At 36.7% G+C, this 17,721-nt stretch overlaps 1 pseudogene; it reads right to left on the reverse strand.

Annotated features, from left to right (window-relative positions):
- Positions 1-12,685: 12,685 nt before the first annotated feature.
- The window catches only part of LOC111813430, a 38,086-nt pseudogene continuing 33,050 nt past the window's right edge, over positions 12,686-17,721 (reverse strand).

The raw sequence follows: 17,721 nt of genomic DNA on the forward strand, positions 1-17,721 counted from the left end.
GTATAAATAAAGAGTTCATAATGTTTCTAAATAGAGAAAATCATTTAATTCAGATTTTGGAAAGACATTCAGGCAGTGATGTGGAAACAGGCAAAATAAAAGTCAAAAATGACAAAGAAATCAATCATGTATTTAGTAGGAAAAGATAGGGAAGAACTTCCAAAACATATTATAAAGACTTATGATGTCAATAAACGAAGATCTCATATAAATGAGGAGAACCAAAGGAACAAATAAAAATATTAACAAAATATGCAAATTTCACCATATAATAAATAAACTGGTCAACAGAATACAAAAAGACACTTTAAAAAAGGTACCAAGTTGACCATTAATTCCAAGTAAGTAAGTAAAAACAATACCACTTTAAGCAACTGGCGTAAATAATACCATAACAATGGACAGCCTGGCATTTTGGAGGGAAGGGAAGGAGGTTTTTTCCAGAAGTTGCAAAAAACATAGACAGCTAAATTCTTTCTGACAGACAGTAAAAATAGTGAAACCAAGAGACTCTGTAGTGTGTAGTGAATTCCACCCTCTATCTTCAGTTTCTATCATTCCAAAGTAACATTTTGCACCTGTTTTTTTGGCATAGCAATGTAGCAAAATTATCTCTCCTCTCTACAACATTTAATTACACATTCCTCTGAGTAAGTGGCTCATTATCTGTTTTTTTAATTCCAAATTTTCAAGATACGGTTTGAGCAACATTGCTTGTGAGGTTCACATTTCTAGCTGTACACCTTGTATACAGGAAGTTACCTAGTGCACGCCCAGCCACCCACACATTTGAATTGGTCTGTGGGTTATGAGGCAGGGCAGGGGTGTACTCTGACATGCCATCTGAGGACAGAGTTCGTCTGAATGCAATTGTGAAGAGGCCATAAGGGTCGTGATTAGGGGGACAGGGCAGGAGCCAAAGGTCTATCTGATTTACAGGGTGACTTTGCTTAATACAGTATATACTTCTCTGGTCATTCTCCTCCACTGTAAAATTGGGGCTATAATAGTTATTCCCTGATAACATTATTTAATGAACAAATTATAATAGAGTTGTCTACCATATTTATTTTAAATTTTAAAAGCAAACAAATTGGTCTGAAATGTGGCATGACAACTTGAAAAGGAAGAGATTATAGAACATAAAGTTTAGGCCTATATACTTGGTTTTCTTCATTTTAAATGTAGTTTTAAAGCATTCAGACAAAAAATAGACAATTACGTAGCATACATTTCTGAGAATTCAAATACATGACAATTTTCATAGGAGTTAAACTTTTGCACATACATAGTCTCAGCAAATGAATATGATCTATCTTATGATATTTTTAAATCTATAAACCTTCAGTATCAATTTTATCTCGCTGTCCCTGTGGTGTTCATAATATATATAAGGGTGGCTAATTCATAATAAGATTGTAGAGATCACTGAGTGCTTGGAAACCAACACATTAGCACTTGAGCCTGGACACAAACTACACATCTTTTATAACAATTAAGTAAAATGGGTTATAGATATAAATTTAGAAATTAAGACTGCTAGAAAGAAAAGGAGAAAATCTAGAGGGAATGACACATATGTAAGAACTGGTAATCTGAGCTCCATTAAAATTAAAACTTCCTACTCCACAAAAGACTTTAACTGGAGAATGAAAAGACATGTCACAGACAAGAAAAATATTTCCAAAAGACATACCTGACTCAAAATTATGCTCTAAAATACACATAGAACTCTTAAAATTCAACACTACCACCCACAAAAATGAAAAACTTTCAATTCAAACATGGACCAAAGACATTAATATTCATCTTATCAAAGAAGATATATATTATAATAAAATGATAAATAATAATATGCAATGATGCTGCACACTGTGAAAAGAACAAATCAATGGTGACAGTAAAAAGGTCATTCATTGACAGAAATTACTGTGAAGGAAGTTTGAATAGGTCAGGGGTAGAGAAATGTTAATGTGGTGAAATAACTCTATACAGTAAGTGTGACTATACCTTATTGTGCGTCTGTCCTTGAGCAAAGAATGTGTGACAGCAGCAGTTAATTGCAAAGCATGGAAGTTGAATGATACAGATGTAGCAATGTAGGATTCCTTGATGTGTCAAAGCAATGATGATGGTGGGTGAATCTCTCAGGAGGAAGCTATTCATTGGTGAGAGTCTATGGGCCTCATTCTTAATTTTTTATAAGCCAAAAACTTCTATTTCAAAATCTTTTTTAAAAGTCAGACTAATCACTGAAAAAGATTAAAAGAAATGCAGTGTTAAAGATACAAAAGTATTGAATAACTTGAAAGAATAATAAAAAAATCTGAAACACTAATAAAAAGACAGAAATGATATCTAAAATTAAAAATGGAGAGAAGAGGTGACATCAGCACAGATTTTTAAATGACCAGAATACTATGTTAACTTTTGCACAAATAATTTGAACAAATAATTTTTTTGAAGTTCTAAACAACTTTTTTTTTTTTTTGTATTTTAGGGAAGGGTCTACAGGATGTTCAGGGTCTCACTACTAGAGCTAACTCATAGTGATCTGCCTCCCAAGAGCTGGGATTACTGGTGTTCGCCACCACACCCAGTCTCAATTGCCGTCTCAGTGTGCCCTGGGGCCAGGCTGGCATGGCAGGCTTGAGGATCGAACCCCCAGCCACTGTGCCTGTTTGCAGGCACCTTAATCTGCTGAGTTATTTGGCCTGCCCAACCTAAGTAATAATAATTTAATGAATTTTCTTGAAGTGGTTCAGATATAATTTTTTTCCAACCTGCATAGATCCACAATCATTAAAACATACCTAAAAAGAATATCATTTTTTTGATTTTGTTTTTAAGAGATCTTTACTTATCTTTTTGTTGCTGCGATAGTGTCTTCAAGATCTAAAAATAAGTCTTCACTTTCATTCAAATGGTTTTGCCAACTTTTAGTGGAGTTTTTAATTTCCTGTATCTCTTTGAATATCCTCACTGCAGGGAGGCAGCAGGAGATAACTTAGATGAACTAATGAACATTGAAGACTCTAGGATTGAAGACAGTACCAAAATAATTCTACAGGTGATTTACTTCAGAAAATTTAGAACTTAAAATTTTAAGGTTTAGGTGATAAATACGTTTCATCATTAATACTATAGTTGCAAACAATCTGAAACACTTCAGTGAGTTCCAACTACAACGGTTCTCTTATTTCTTATATAAACTATATGTCCAATTCCAATGCTGCTGTGCCAGAAATATTCTTTTAGATAGACACAGGCAAATCGATGAGAGTCGTTAAGAATATGTAATCACTATTCTTATGGACAAGGACAATTGTACAGTCTACAACTGATTAACTTTCCTGTGAAAACAGTTATGTGGACTACTCTCCAAAATACATGTGAAAAAAACTTTGATAACAAAATCTGAAGTTACACCAACAGAACATTTAAACACTAGTGTAATGTCTTTCATAAAGATAGGTGCAGATATTACTTAAAATATTATCAAATCAAGCATATTGAACACAGAGATGCAGAATGATTTATCGGTAGAAGATACATTAATGCAATTTTCAAATATAAAAGATAAAGGGGGAAATCTATTTCTGTAAATGAAGAAGACTGATAAAACTCATTGATCACTTATAACTGATCTAGAAATCTAAGAATAGAAAGGAACACATTTTATTGGCTACACAAGAAGAATAATTATTACACTTGATATTACATTTTAGAATTATTATTATGTAGGCCAGATGTCCCATGTATCATGAGCCACCTTCACACTTTATCATGTTGGCTCAAACTCACTCTGAAAAGCCTGCTTTTTTGTTTTTAAAAAAGAAATACTGGCACAACTTGGTGTGTCTCTAGCAGAGGAAGTTGGTACAGAGCAGCTCCATGTGATGCTCAGAGGGCGGAACTTGACACTCAGTTGCTCAGTGTGTGACCATGAGGAATTCAGTGACATTGTCCTGGGAGAAAGGACTGAGGCCTGCTGCTGAGTCTGGTGAGCTGAGACATACTGCTAGCCTCAGGGGGGCCCAGACTGAGGCCAGAACTATGGGAAGATCCTCACTGCAGGGAGGCAGCAGGAGATAACTTAGATGAACTAATCAACATTGAAGACTCTAGGATTGAAGACAGTACCAAGCAGAAACCAATACCACACTCTCAACAGAGAAGGCAAAATAATTGGGACACAACAAAAGAATCTCTGCCACAGAAGAGATACTAAAGAAAAGATTCTTTACAGAGAGGTTCTGATTTCAGTGATACAGCTACCTACAATAAAACTTTAACAAAAAAAATAGCACAAAAATAATGACTTCTCTCTGAAATAGAAAATGACTAAATGAAGGAACAAAATACAATCTCAGGTTCCAAGCCCACCAAGAGCAAATCCAGATGACACTAGCATAGAAGAAATTGGAAGTCACACACCTGAAATCTCTGGAATCATAGCAACTGAAGTAAAGAAGCAACTATAGAAGGATATAGAAGAAATCAGATAAGAAATAATCTCACAGGCAAAAAAAAAAGTGATGACTATAATGAAAGAATTACTAAGTGTTTCTAAAGAAGGCACTGATTTAAAAAAATAGAGGAGAATAGAAAAATGATGGAAGCCTTGAATGAGCAATACAGCAAAGAAATAGAATGCATGAAGCAGATTCAAACAGATATACAGGAAATTAAAAACTCCACTAAAAGTTGGCAAAACCATTTAAATGAAAGTGAAGACTTACTTTTAGATCTTGAAGACACTATCACAGCAACAAAAAGATAAGTAAAGATCTCTTAAAACAAGGATCAAAAAAATAATAATTCAATATCTGCAAGAAGATGCAAAGATGAACAGCATAAGATTAAGAGGCATCAATGAGAAAGGAGGCAACACAAGTGACATAAAAAGAATATAGGTAGAAGTAGTAGCAGAAAACTCCCCAAATATAGGGAAACAATCTGACATTCAGGTAAACGAGGCATATGGAATTCCAAATAATATCAACCCAATTAAATCTAGACCCAGACATATAATAATCAAGATCCTAGAAATTCAGCACAAGAACAACACACTAAAAAACACTAGAGAAAAGAAACAGATCACAGTTAAAGGAGAACAGATCAGAATAACAGCAGATTTCTCCTCACAAACCATCAAGTCAAGAACAGCATGGAGCAAAGTACTTCAAGTGTTACAAGAAAACAAATTCCAACCCAGACTGTTATATTCTGCCAAACTCTCATACAACTTTAACAGATGCATGAATCACCTCCATGACAAAGAACAACTAATGAAATTCATGATGACCAAAACAACTCTACATAGAATACGAAAAGACATTCTAGAAAGGGATCAAAATGATACAACTCAAAGAAGGACAACAGAAAGAACCCACCAAACAGGGCAAACAACTAAACACAGGAGAAAAGTGGCGAACCAACAGCAGGGAAATAACATGACAAACAAAAGCCAATACATATCATTTATAACAATCAATGTAAATGGATTCAATTCACCAACTAAAAGACATAGATTGACAGAGTGGGTTAAGAAACAAAATCCAACAATATGCTGTATGTAAGAAACATATTTAAGCCAAAAGAGAAATTCACGGACTAAAAGTCAAAGGATAGAAAACAATACTATATGTTCCAGGAGCTCAAAGAAGAGCAGACGTAGCTATTCTGTTTGCAGACAATCTGGACTTCAAACCAAGAAAAATCAAACAGGATAAAGAATGTCACTACATACTGGTTAGGGGAAAAATTCAAGCAGAAAAGATAACTAATAAATAGGTATGCTTCAAATAAGGGAGCACCAAACTACATAAGACAAATTTTAATGGATATGAAAAATCTAATAACCTGGGGCCAGGGAGATAGCTCAGTAGAATAAGTGCTTGCCTGGCAAGCACAGGGTCCCAAGTTCAATCCCTGGTACCACAAAAAAAAGAAAAGAAAAGAAAAGAAAAGAAAAGAAAAGAAAAGAAAAGAAAAGAAAAAGAAAAATCTAATAACCAATAACACAATCTTAACGGGGGACCTGACCCCCCTTATCTCAAAAAGATATGTCAAGTAGACAAAATAATTAGCTAAGAGATAGCAGAACTGAACCAAAACTTTCAGCAAATGGACTTAGTGAACATATACAGAATGTGCACCCAACAACATCTGAATGCACATTCTTTTCAACTGTACATGGGACATCCTTTAAAACGGACCGCATACAAGTCCATAGATCATGCTTAACTAAATGCAAGAAAACATGAATTATCCCATGCATATTATCTGACAACAGTGCAATGAAACTGGAAATTAACAACAAAAGAAATCACAAAACCCCATAAACATATGGAAATTAAATAACACTATATTGAACAATCAAAGAATCACAGATGAAATTAAACAAGAAATAGAACAATATCTACAATCCAATGAAAATTTAAGCACAACAGACTGAAATTTGTGGTTGCTGGTTCTTTGAAAGATTAAATAAAATTGATAAACCACTAGCCAACCTCATTGAAAAGGAACGAAAAACTCAAAGTCAAGCAATAAGGAATGAAAAGGACAAAATTAATACAGATCCTATGGAAATTCAGAAGATCATCAATAGCTATTTTTATAGTCTTTCACAGAATCAAGGATACAGAAGAAATGGACAAATTCCTAAATAGGTAAAAATTATGGAAACTGAATCAAGAAGATATAAAAACTCTGAATAACCCAATATCAATAAAATTGAAAATGTAATAAAAAACCAAAAACTTACCAACAAAGGAAAGCCCAGGCTGTGGTGGATTCACAGATGACTTATACAAGAAATTCAGTGAAGATTTAATCCCAACACTCCTCAAACTCTTCAATGAAATTGAAAAGGAAGCATTACTCCCAAAATCATTTTGGAGCCAAATAATATATTGATCCAGAAAAACATTCAACCAAAAAAGAACCAATCTCCCTCATGAACATACATGCAAAAATCCTCAGCAAATAAAATACAACAAATCATCAGGAAGGTTATACACCATGACCAGATAGGATTCATCCCAGGGATGCATGGATGGTTCAACATACCAACAGATAGCAAATAGCAAAAATAGCAAATCTATAAATGTTAAATCTATGAACGTAATGCACTATATCAGTAGAACCAAAACCAAAACCACATAATTATCTCAATTAATACAGAAAAGGCTTTTGACAAAGTCCAACACTCATTCATAATCAAAGCCCTACAGAAAATTGGAATAGATATTGTCTACCTCAATCTGATAAAAGCCATCTATAAAAAACCAACAGCAACATCATTCTGAATGGAGAAAAACTGAAAACTTCTACTCTAAAATCAGATACAAGAATGTTCACTATCATCACTCCTGTTCAATATAGTTCTGGAATCATTAGCAAGCACCATTAGACAAGAGAGAAATAAAATGAATAATAATAAGTAAAGGAGAAGTTAAACTATCATTATTCACAGACAACGTGATGATCTACTGGTAAGATAAAAAAAAACTCTACCAAGAAGCTCCTAGAATTAGTAAACAAATTCAGTATCATAGCATGCTACAAAGTCAACACCCAAAAATTAATAGTATTCCTCTACAAATATAACAAACTCACTGAGAGAGAAACTAGAGAAATTACACCCTTCATAATATCATCCCAAAAATGAAATACTTAGGAATATGTCTGACAAAGGAAAGAAAAGATCTATATAATGAAAATTATAATACTCTGAAAAAAGATATTGAAAAGGATTTCACAAAATGGAAAATCCTTGTCCCTGGACAAGAAGAACCAACATTGTGAAAGTGGCCATATTCCCAAAATTGTTACACAGATAATGCGATCCTTATCAAAATATCATCAATATACCCCACAGATCTAGAAAAAGCATTCCTAAAATTTATTTGGAACCACAAGAGCCCTAGAATAACAAAGACAATTTTTGGCAACAATGGCAAAGCAGGAGACATTACAATCCCTGACTTGAAATTATACTTCAAAGCTACTGTGATAAAATCAGCATGCTACTGGCAAAAAAAAAAAAAAAAAAAAAAAAAAAAAAAAAATAGATCCGTGGATCAATGGAACAGATTAGAAGATTCAAATGCAACTACAAACACCTTATATTTGACAAAGGGGCCAAATATCTTCACCGGAAGAAATATAGACTCTTTAGAATATGGTGCTGGGGCTGGCCAAATAGTTCAGCAGATTAAAGTACCTGTGAGCAGACACAGGGGCTAAGGGCTTGATCCCCAGGCCTGCCATGCCGGTCCCACCCCCGTGACATGCGGAGACATCAATTGAGACTGGGCATGATGGTGTGAACCTGTAATCCCAGCTCTTGGGAGGCTCTAAACAGGTGGATCACTATGAGTCCAATCTAATAGTGAGACCCTGAACACTCTGTAGACTCTTCCCTAAAAAAATACAGAAAAAGAATATCTGATAACAAATCAGTATACAAAATTAGGTTGATATTAAAACTTTAGCAACAAGTCCATAAGATAAATTTTTAAATAATTAACTTATGACTCTTACATAAAAATGACAGAATAAATTCAATGAAAACATATGTAATAATTATACAGAACATTAAACTTCTTTGTTGAGAAACAAAGGAAAGTGCAAATAAGTGGAGACAGATCAAGAAATTCACTATTATAAGGATTACAGTTTCCCTAAAATTAACCCGCATATTCTCCACCTCTTAGTTACTTTTCTCTTACCCCTACAGTTTTTCAGGGTTTTCATTCATAATCAACTGGCTCCAAAGCAGGGTGGCGTGGCGCACAGGCAATTCAGTGGGGAAACAGTTCATGGCAGGCAGAAGGCAGCAAAGCAGGCAAGAAAAAAGATAAGCCTCTTTCTGTCCCCTATGCTGTATGCAGGCTATGAGGGTTATGCTTGACCATAGCCAAAAGATGGAGAAGCTATGGTGAATATAGTTTCAAGCTGTCTATTGTAATAGTTTAGAGAAAATAATGAGAACAAGTCCTAAATAAATGTAGGCAATATTCATTTAAGTGGAAAGTTCACGTGTGGTTATTCTTCCACACTCTATAGCTCTACATCATGTATTACCTAATCAAATTGTGGATTTCAGTACTAGGTTAACTCCATCTAACGATGCTGAGTTACTCTGTAAATTGGGGCCAGACAATCGTCCACTTGGTTTGACATCAGAAAAGCCACATGCGACCTCGACAGTTTTGATGGGTTGGGCGGTGAATTAAGAAGTGAAACTAAGGAAACGCTGAAAACGGAAAGGAACATGAATGTCAGGATCTGTGGAAGCTTTAACTCAGAAGAGCCAAGCGAAATGCAAACTGTTGCAGGAGGGCTACGAGAGCTTTCGAGTGGGTATCTTGTTTTATTTGTAAGGGAAATCAGAAAAGCTTTTGTGCTGATCCCATGACAGCATAGGTGATTATGGGGATATTCCACAGATATGTCAGATTCATACTTTCCAATACTGAATGCATCATAATCCAGCCTCCCTCCATTCTTCCTGCACTGATTTCAATGCTAAAACAATTTGTAGAATTTTCACCAATGGTTTTAAAACTCCAGCACAGGTATCACCTTCTCCAGCAAACCTCTGTGCCTTCAGCTTCCTTTCACTATGATTTTTGTGTATTGCTTTTGATTTTTATTTTGTTTTTCTTGTGAGATCTAGTCCTGCTATGTTTCCCAGGCTAGTCTTGAACTCAGGGGCTCAAGCAATGTTCCCACTCAGTGTCTGTAGTCCTCAGACTACACGTGCATTCTGCTCAGCCCCTTCTTTGGCTGCTCTGACTTCCTGAACACTTCCTCTAGGCTGCCATGCAATGAAGCAGTAGTTACACTGTTCAGAACTATCTGAAGCCTGAAGGATTTCAATAGAACTGTTGAGGTTTTACTTTTATTTCTTTAGAGGTAATAATAGCCAAAGTCACTAATTGGCAGTGTTTGCAATTTCCAGTGACTCATTTTTTTCTTTCTCCCTCTGTCCCATTCTGATACAGAATTATGAATGTCCTTTGAACATAAGTCCCTAAATGCACATAATCAATACTTTTAAGTTTCTTAACCATTCTCTGCATTAGAGGCTGTACAATACCACAGAACATTTTCACTTGTCCAAGAAGCTTTTATTTCTTATGAAAAAGAGAATGAGGACTCTTACATGATCAATATCTCAGATGTTGACTTTCTCCGTTCCTTTCAGCTCCAGGAAAGGAATCATGTTAGTAAAACATCATACAAATTTTTGCAGAACCTTGATTTCACTGGCTTAGTAAATTAAGTTGTTAAACTAACTATGAAAAAAAAGATATAACTAAAACTCAAAAATTCAATATAGTTCATACAGCCAGACCAGTTGGAAGAAAAAAAAATCTAAGAGTGAACACAATCACAAAAGACCGAAATGGAAGTTAATCTCACATTAGAAAAAATGTTTTTATGTGAACAGGGCAAGTTGAAACAGCCATTAACTATGCAGATATCCTTGACAGAGAAATTTAAACCATTCTGGAAGTTGAGACCAGTCCTATAAGTACTGACTTCTGTATCTCCAAAACTCTTTCCTTTGTAAATAGCATCATCCATCACTAAAGAAAGGAGAAATTTTTCTAAGATTTAAGACATACGTTGCTAATTTTAGACTACTTTCCGTGTTTAATTATCATAATTGAAGCTCTCTGGAAATGTTTTTCAGTGCTAAACATTAATGCACCTTCTCTCTAGTACTTCAGGTTCTGTCAACATTTCTGTAAACTAAAGGCAATTTTTGGATATTTACTAAGTTCATGGTCCTGTCCTACATACTTTATACCAGTTATCTCTATTAAGCATTGCAGAAACCATAAAATGCAGGTGTTACTAATCACCTTTCATGGGTTAGAGCACTACATTTCAGAAAAGATAAGACAACCTACTCAGGCCTAAATAACTACTTAGTAGAAAGAAGCACAATTTGTGGTCTGGATTCCACACTTGAATGTTCTCTCTGCTTCTCTGCACAAAAATCGAGTCACAGTTGAGATTCTGATGATTTTTTTTTACCTTATAGGCCATTAGGAAGGACTGTGAAGGAACAGCCCCTCCATTTGGATTTCTCAGATCAGAGAAGCAAGGTCTAGGGCTCTGGGAAACGGCACAGTGAGGTAGGTCAGGAGGTTAGAGAGTATCTTTTAACCTAGATCTTTAGGGGCATGACTAGTGAGCAGGAAGGAAATACTTAAAAGTGACCTTCGGATCACTAAAATAACCATAATTTTCTCTATAGATTATGCATTAATACTTTACATCCAATTTACTGAAAATGTAATAATAAATCCCCAACTGCATAGTGTTTCAGCATTCATGTGGTATTGTCTCCAGACCTCAACAGTCTTGGAGGACAGTACAAAGCATGCCTAACATGGGGAGCCTAAATTGTGCACCAGCTGCACGATCTGGGTTCACGCCTCACCAAACTGCATGCTAATCACATGACTCGGGCATGTATTTACTAGCCATGTCCTGCAAAATCTGTTACAGTGCAGCTCTGCAGCTCTCTGTCTCAGCTACACTGGTGAAACATCTCCTATACAGAATTTCTAGGCTCCTGCTTAGCAAGAAAGGCTCAATCTTAGATCTAATTCCACATCTAAAATTAAAGTGGAATCTGTATCAGTATCCACTCTATATTTAGTTTCCACATTACCACTTTAAAGTTAAGACAAAAATACCTGTATCAGTATCCATTCTGCTTGGAAAAAGCACAATGTATTTTCTTTACAGGCTTGAACGTCAGAATCTGAAATGGGGCTTACTAGCCACAAAAATGTAGGTTTTTGTGAGGCTGCGTGTCTTTTTCTTTCCTCCCTATTTACCTCCTTCCTTCCTTCCTTTTTCCCCCATACATTTTATAGTATATAGTAATTTCATTCATCCTGAGGTGTTGATATATAGCACATCTCAATGTCTTTGATTTCTTTTCTTCTCCCCTCCCCAGTGCCTTTTCATCTCTAGATCTCTAAATGTTTTCCACTTGCAAAAATGTATCTCCCAGATTCCTATTATTCAGCCTCTATTTTTCTCTTTACTTTGAGATGCTCATATAAGAGAAAAAAATAATATTGAACCTTCTTCATCTGATTTATAGCACTTAACATTATGGTCTCAAGGCGTACTCTCCTTCCTATAAGAGATTCAAGTTTATCCTTTGTAGTGGAGTAGTACTCCGTTGTGAGTAACTGCTACATTTTCTTTATCTATTCATTTTTGATAGACATGTAGGCTACTTCCCATATGTAGCTGTTGCAAGTTGTGCTGCCACAAACATGGGTTTGCATATGTCACTGTTTTATGATATCTTTACTTCTTTTGAGAAGATACCTAGAAGAGGAATAGCTAAGTCAGATAGGATTTCTGGTTTTAGATTTTTGAGAAATCTTCACACTGACTTCCATAGTGATTATACTAGTTTCCATTCACATGAAGTATTTAGAAGTGTTCTTTCTCTGCAGCTTTGCCAATTTTAATTACTACTTGATCTTTATGTTCTTTTACATTTTTAAAATATTCGTATTGGTTAGCTTAATGAAAGTGAATGCACAGAGATAACCAGCAACAAGAGATTTTCCCAATGTTAGACCCCTGGTGGTCCTTGCTTCATACACACAGTAGGAGCTACTTGTTTCTTCTACTTGTGTTCTCTACTTCTCCTGCAGAGCCCTTTCTTCATGTAACTCGTGTACTTTGAGTCCTGGCTCTCAGAGCACACTTTCTCCCAGGAGTGCAGGAACTCCCTCTGTGGTGGGCTCCCCAAAGGGCTTACTTGGGATGATCTCCCAGTGGCTGAACACCTCCTGCAGGATGTCCAGGCCATTTGTCCTCTTTCTGATCTCATCAACAAAACCAAGGCTTTCAATTCCAGGCAGGGCTGCCTTGATAGTGCACATGTCCATCCTGTCTTTCATTTCTTCTTGAAGCATTGAGCCTTCCCTCCTTGACAAGACAGCACAGACTTGCCTGAGAATGTCGCTGGTAGCCATGACATACATAGCAGCCATCAAGTGCTGTGGTTTTTCCTTCAGGTCATAGAGATGCCCTTCCTTAGTGGTGGCAATAAGCTGTCCCAAGAAGGGTCCATAGCAATCAATGACTGAAGGTTGTCCTTTCTGGGAAGTCTTATTCTCAGAGCAGCCACCGGGTGGCTGTTGGTTTTCATCTCCAACAGGACAGCTTCTCTCTCCCTCCTGGACCTCTCCTACAACATCCCCATTTACATGATTCTGCTTAGCACTTGCTCCTTGTTCCTCTAGTACACTTATGTCCCATTTTTTTTTTCAGAACAAAGTAGACACTCCTCACAGATGGGGCCAGAGAGGGCTGCCAGCAGGACACCACTGAGGACACTATTGCCCAGGATGCTGTTGGCTGCCTGGCAAGCTCTGCCAGCTGTACCTGTCCACACTGAGTTCTGAAAGTCCACACCTCTACTGACCAGTATGTTGGGCCCAGAATTTCTTGAGCCAAATGACAGGGTTTGGTCAGTGGTGTTCCACCATTTTCTCTCTGTTAGGTGTTGCTCCTGTTTTTGAATTCTCAAATTTTCTCTTGGGTCTTCTGATGAATCATCTGAGTATGTTTACCCTCATCCAACATGGATGTCACTTGTTCTGTACAATGAATCAAATTTCTGTTTGCTTACACAATCTTACTGACTTCTTCCAGAAGGGGCATAGCCAAGACACTGAGTGTGGTAAGCTTGCTGGGTGTTGTGATGCTGATCAGCCCATCAGAGTCAACCTGGACCCTTTCAGGGATTTTGCCCTGATCATCTCTTATTTGCCATATGACTTGAACAGGAGGGATATTTTTGTCCTGGGGCCCAAGTACAGTGCTGTTGAACTCTTGTAATGGATAATATCAGACTTTTTGACTTGCCCCAATGACCTCCCCACAGTGCCCCATGTGGCATGCTGTACCTTAGAAAACCTGTATCTTCTGATGGGAAGAGAATTGAAAGAGCTAGAGCAGGTGCCTTTAAGAAATGCACTTGGGATAGGAGGCCTTCAAGACTTCATGATAAAATCTGCAGCCCTGTGTCGCCTGCTGTCCTAGAACCCTTCATCCCACTCTGTTTTGAAGCCACCCCTATTTAAAGAGTTGCTGTTGAGCTGAAACATCCAAGTGAAATGCCTCATCTTGTGAAAGGAATGAAGTTGTTGAACCAAGCTGATGCCTGTTTCCAGATATTAATTCAGGAAACAGGAGAGCATGTTTGGTCATAGCAGAGCAAGTTCCCTTCACCAATGCTTGGATGACTTAAAAGAAAGCTTTCCAAAAATTCATATCAGTGTATCTGAACCTATTATTCCATTCAGAGAAACAATCACAAACCCCTCAAAAGTTGACACGGTCAATGAAGTATTATTTGATTTTGTAATGATAGCTATTCTTACTGGACTGAGTTGAAATCTCAGTGTTGTTGTAATTTGCATTTCTCTAGTGGGCAGAGATGTGAAGTACTCTTGAATATATTTATTAGCCATTTGTGTTTCTTGTTTTTTAAAAAGTCTATGTTTCAGTTGTCTATATTATGATTGTTTTATTTTTTGTGATCTCTTATTCTCAAGTTCTTTATATGTTTTAAATATTAGTCCCCTATCCAAGAAGAAGAGGACAGAAATCTGTTTCTCATTCTGTAGTTTGTTGCTCCACTGTATTAATTGTTTCTTCTTTTTTAATTGTTTCTTCTGTTACATAGATTTTCAATTTGGTAAAGTCCTCCTTACTGATTGTTTATACTTTTTATGTATAATTAGGGTGTGGCATGTGGTGCTGGGGATCAAACCCCAGTCCCTATGTTTGCCTAAGCAGGTGCTGAGTCCACTGAGTTATTTCACTGGCCCTCTCCTTTTTCATTTTTAGAAGCAATAGAGCAGCAGCGAGTTTCCCTCTAACTCTGATCTGCTCTTACGCCAGACTTTTTCTCTTTTAAGGATCTTTGTGATAATATTGGACTCATCTAAATAATCCATACAGTCTTCCTCTTTGAAAGTACTTTAATAATGTCTATAATCTCTTACCTCCTATATCTATTTCTAGGTATCAGGTAAGAAAACATGGAGAGCTTTGGGAGCCATTATTTTGCCTATTACAGTACACTTTTCTGGAATTAATATATTCTCATCTGGAAACACAAACTTTAAAAAGTTCATAAAAAAGATCTGATCAACTTTTTGTCTACAAATGTAATATAGAAACATATTTGAGGTAGCCCAGGAGATAGCTCGGTAGAATATGTGTTTGTCTGGCAAACACAAGGTCCTGAATGCAATCCCCAGTACAAAATAAATCAGTTATCTAGTAACAGAACTTTAATATGAGTGTAAGGAGAAAATGTTTTTCAACTTCAACTGTAAGAAATATTTCATATTTGGTATACATAATAAAATAATAAAAACATCTTTGATGAGAGAAGAAGCAAATTTTGTAATTAAAAAAAAAGTTATAAGCTTTAAGATCTAAATGTACGAGAGAGGGTATACACAAAATGACCTCCTAGTGGTTGACACATGTCAACTTGGGAAGTTGAAGGCTTGAGTGGATCAGCTGGGCATGGAGGGTCCTCCCTAGAGTGACTAAGCACAAAAGGATGTAAAAGGAAACTGAGGAAGGGAGTTGCCTGCCATTTCCTCAGAGGAACTCCAGTCTCCCAGCAGTGAGGAAAAAAGGGAGAGCGGCTTGGGAGAAGCTGTAGCTGCTGGTCCTCCCTTTGCTGTGCTGTTTTCTGCCACCATGAACTGCTGTCCTCTGCCATGTGCCAGGTTGCCTCTGAGTCAGCAGAATATGGACTGAAATCTCCACAAACTGGGAGCTAAATAAACCTTTCTTTCCTTCATTTTGGGTGTCTGGTATTTTTTGTCTCAGCAGTGATTAAAAAGTAACTGAGACAGACCTATCAGGCTAAATGTTAGGCTCTTCTGTTCACTACTGAGGGTGACTCCTGGCAAGTTACTTAAGAATCTATGCCTCAGTTTCTTACATATGAAATGGACTGGTTCAGTGTTGCAGTTAGATTTCAGATTTTTGGTGAAGATCATGTTCATTCATTACCTAATACAGGGTTGACCCACAGGAGTTTCTTGTTAAACAGTTCTTCTATCTCCACATCTTTTTAGCATTGTTATTGTGGCACAAGAATTCACCATACAAGGATGTTTCCCATTACGCAGTGCTACAGCTTGTGTCTAGTTGTCCCCACAAAGCCTCATGCAGTCATGGGGCAGAATTCTAGAGTTTGTGATTAACTTGTGATCCACTGGGATTATGGGTGTGAGTCCTACACCCAACCTGGGGCAGATAGCCTAAATGCAATTTAAGGGAAACAGACTAATTCTCTGTTGCCGTTGTTGCCGTTACTCCTCCTCCCTTTTGCTCTTGCTGTTTTGCTGCCTTCTGCCGCCATGAACTGCTGCCCTCTACCATAAGCCAGTCTATCTTGCAGCCAGCTGAGTGTGGACTGAAACCTCCAGTAACTATGAGTTGCATAAACCTTTCCTTCCTTCATTTTGAGTGTCAGGTATTTGTCCTAGCAATGAAAGAAGAATAACTAAGACAGTTAAAATATACAGTTTTTATATCTCTGTGTGGAATTTGGCTTAAAGAGAACTCCTGAAAGGCTAGAAATCCTTTCATAACAACATCTACAAATTGCCTGATAAACTACTCAATGACAAATTAAAGAAATGGTCAAGTTTTGACAATTAAATTATACAAAGCTCCAAATATCACAATCATAAAACCCAAAATAGAAAACATTTGAATGCTAATGCAGTTAAAGGAACTCACATAACAAGATTTACTGTCTACAGGTTATCACACAGGACATAAATTATTTTCTGACTTGAATTAGAGGTCAATTTAATAAATTAACTGTCAGATAGATTTTGCAATGTAAATATAATTACTGACCTCCTTCTGGTTGTTTATGTCACTGAGTAATTCCTGACATTACCACCCCAAGTCAGCAGCAAAATGAGAAGGACTTTGACCTAGCTGGTCAAATATAAATTATGTCAAGTCTCAATTAAGCTAGGTTACACAGAGCATATTTCCTACAAAATTGAGCTAAATATTGAGCAGATAATGTATTCCTCGTCTAAATCAAATAGACTACATAGAAAAGTATTCTACAAAGGACCAACCAGATAGCTTAGTAGATTTAAGCACCTGCTTAGGAAGGCACAGAGACTGGGGTTCAATCCCTGGTGTACCCTGCTGGCCCCACCCCCAGAGTGCACTGAGGTGGCTATTGAGATTGGCTGTGGGGGCACGCACCTGTAATCCCAGCTCTTGGCAGGCAGAAAATAAGAGGATCAGTATAGATCTGATCTGTGTAGCAAGACCTTGTAGACCCTGTACTAAATACTTTAAAAAAATAGAAGAAAAAGGAAAAATATTCTACAACTTTTAAGAAGATATTTATATTCTTTGTTCTAGAAAGTCATCTTTGTGGCTGGACTTAGGGGTACTTGGCTCCCCAATAATTATAAATACATTTTAGTGTCTCTATTTCTTTTTTTTCCAAAGTTTTTATTGATAAACAGATAGCAATGAGACAGTATCAAATCAAATTGGAAGTACAGTTTCAACAAATAATACACTGCATATATTCTTCTTAGTGGTTAATTGCTGTACAAGAAGTGGACTTATGATCCTATTTACAAA

The sequence above is a fragment of the Octodon degus genome, unplaced genomic scaffold (assembly GCF_000260255.1).
Source record: "Octodon degus isolate 3935 unplaced genomic scaffold, OctDeg1.0 scaffold00187, whole genome shotgun sequence".
Classification (NCBI taxonomy): domain Eukaryota; kingdom Metazoa; phylum Chordata; class Mammalia; order Rodentia; family Octodontidae; genus Octodon; species Octodon degus.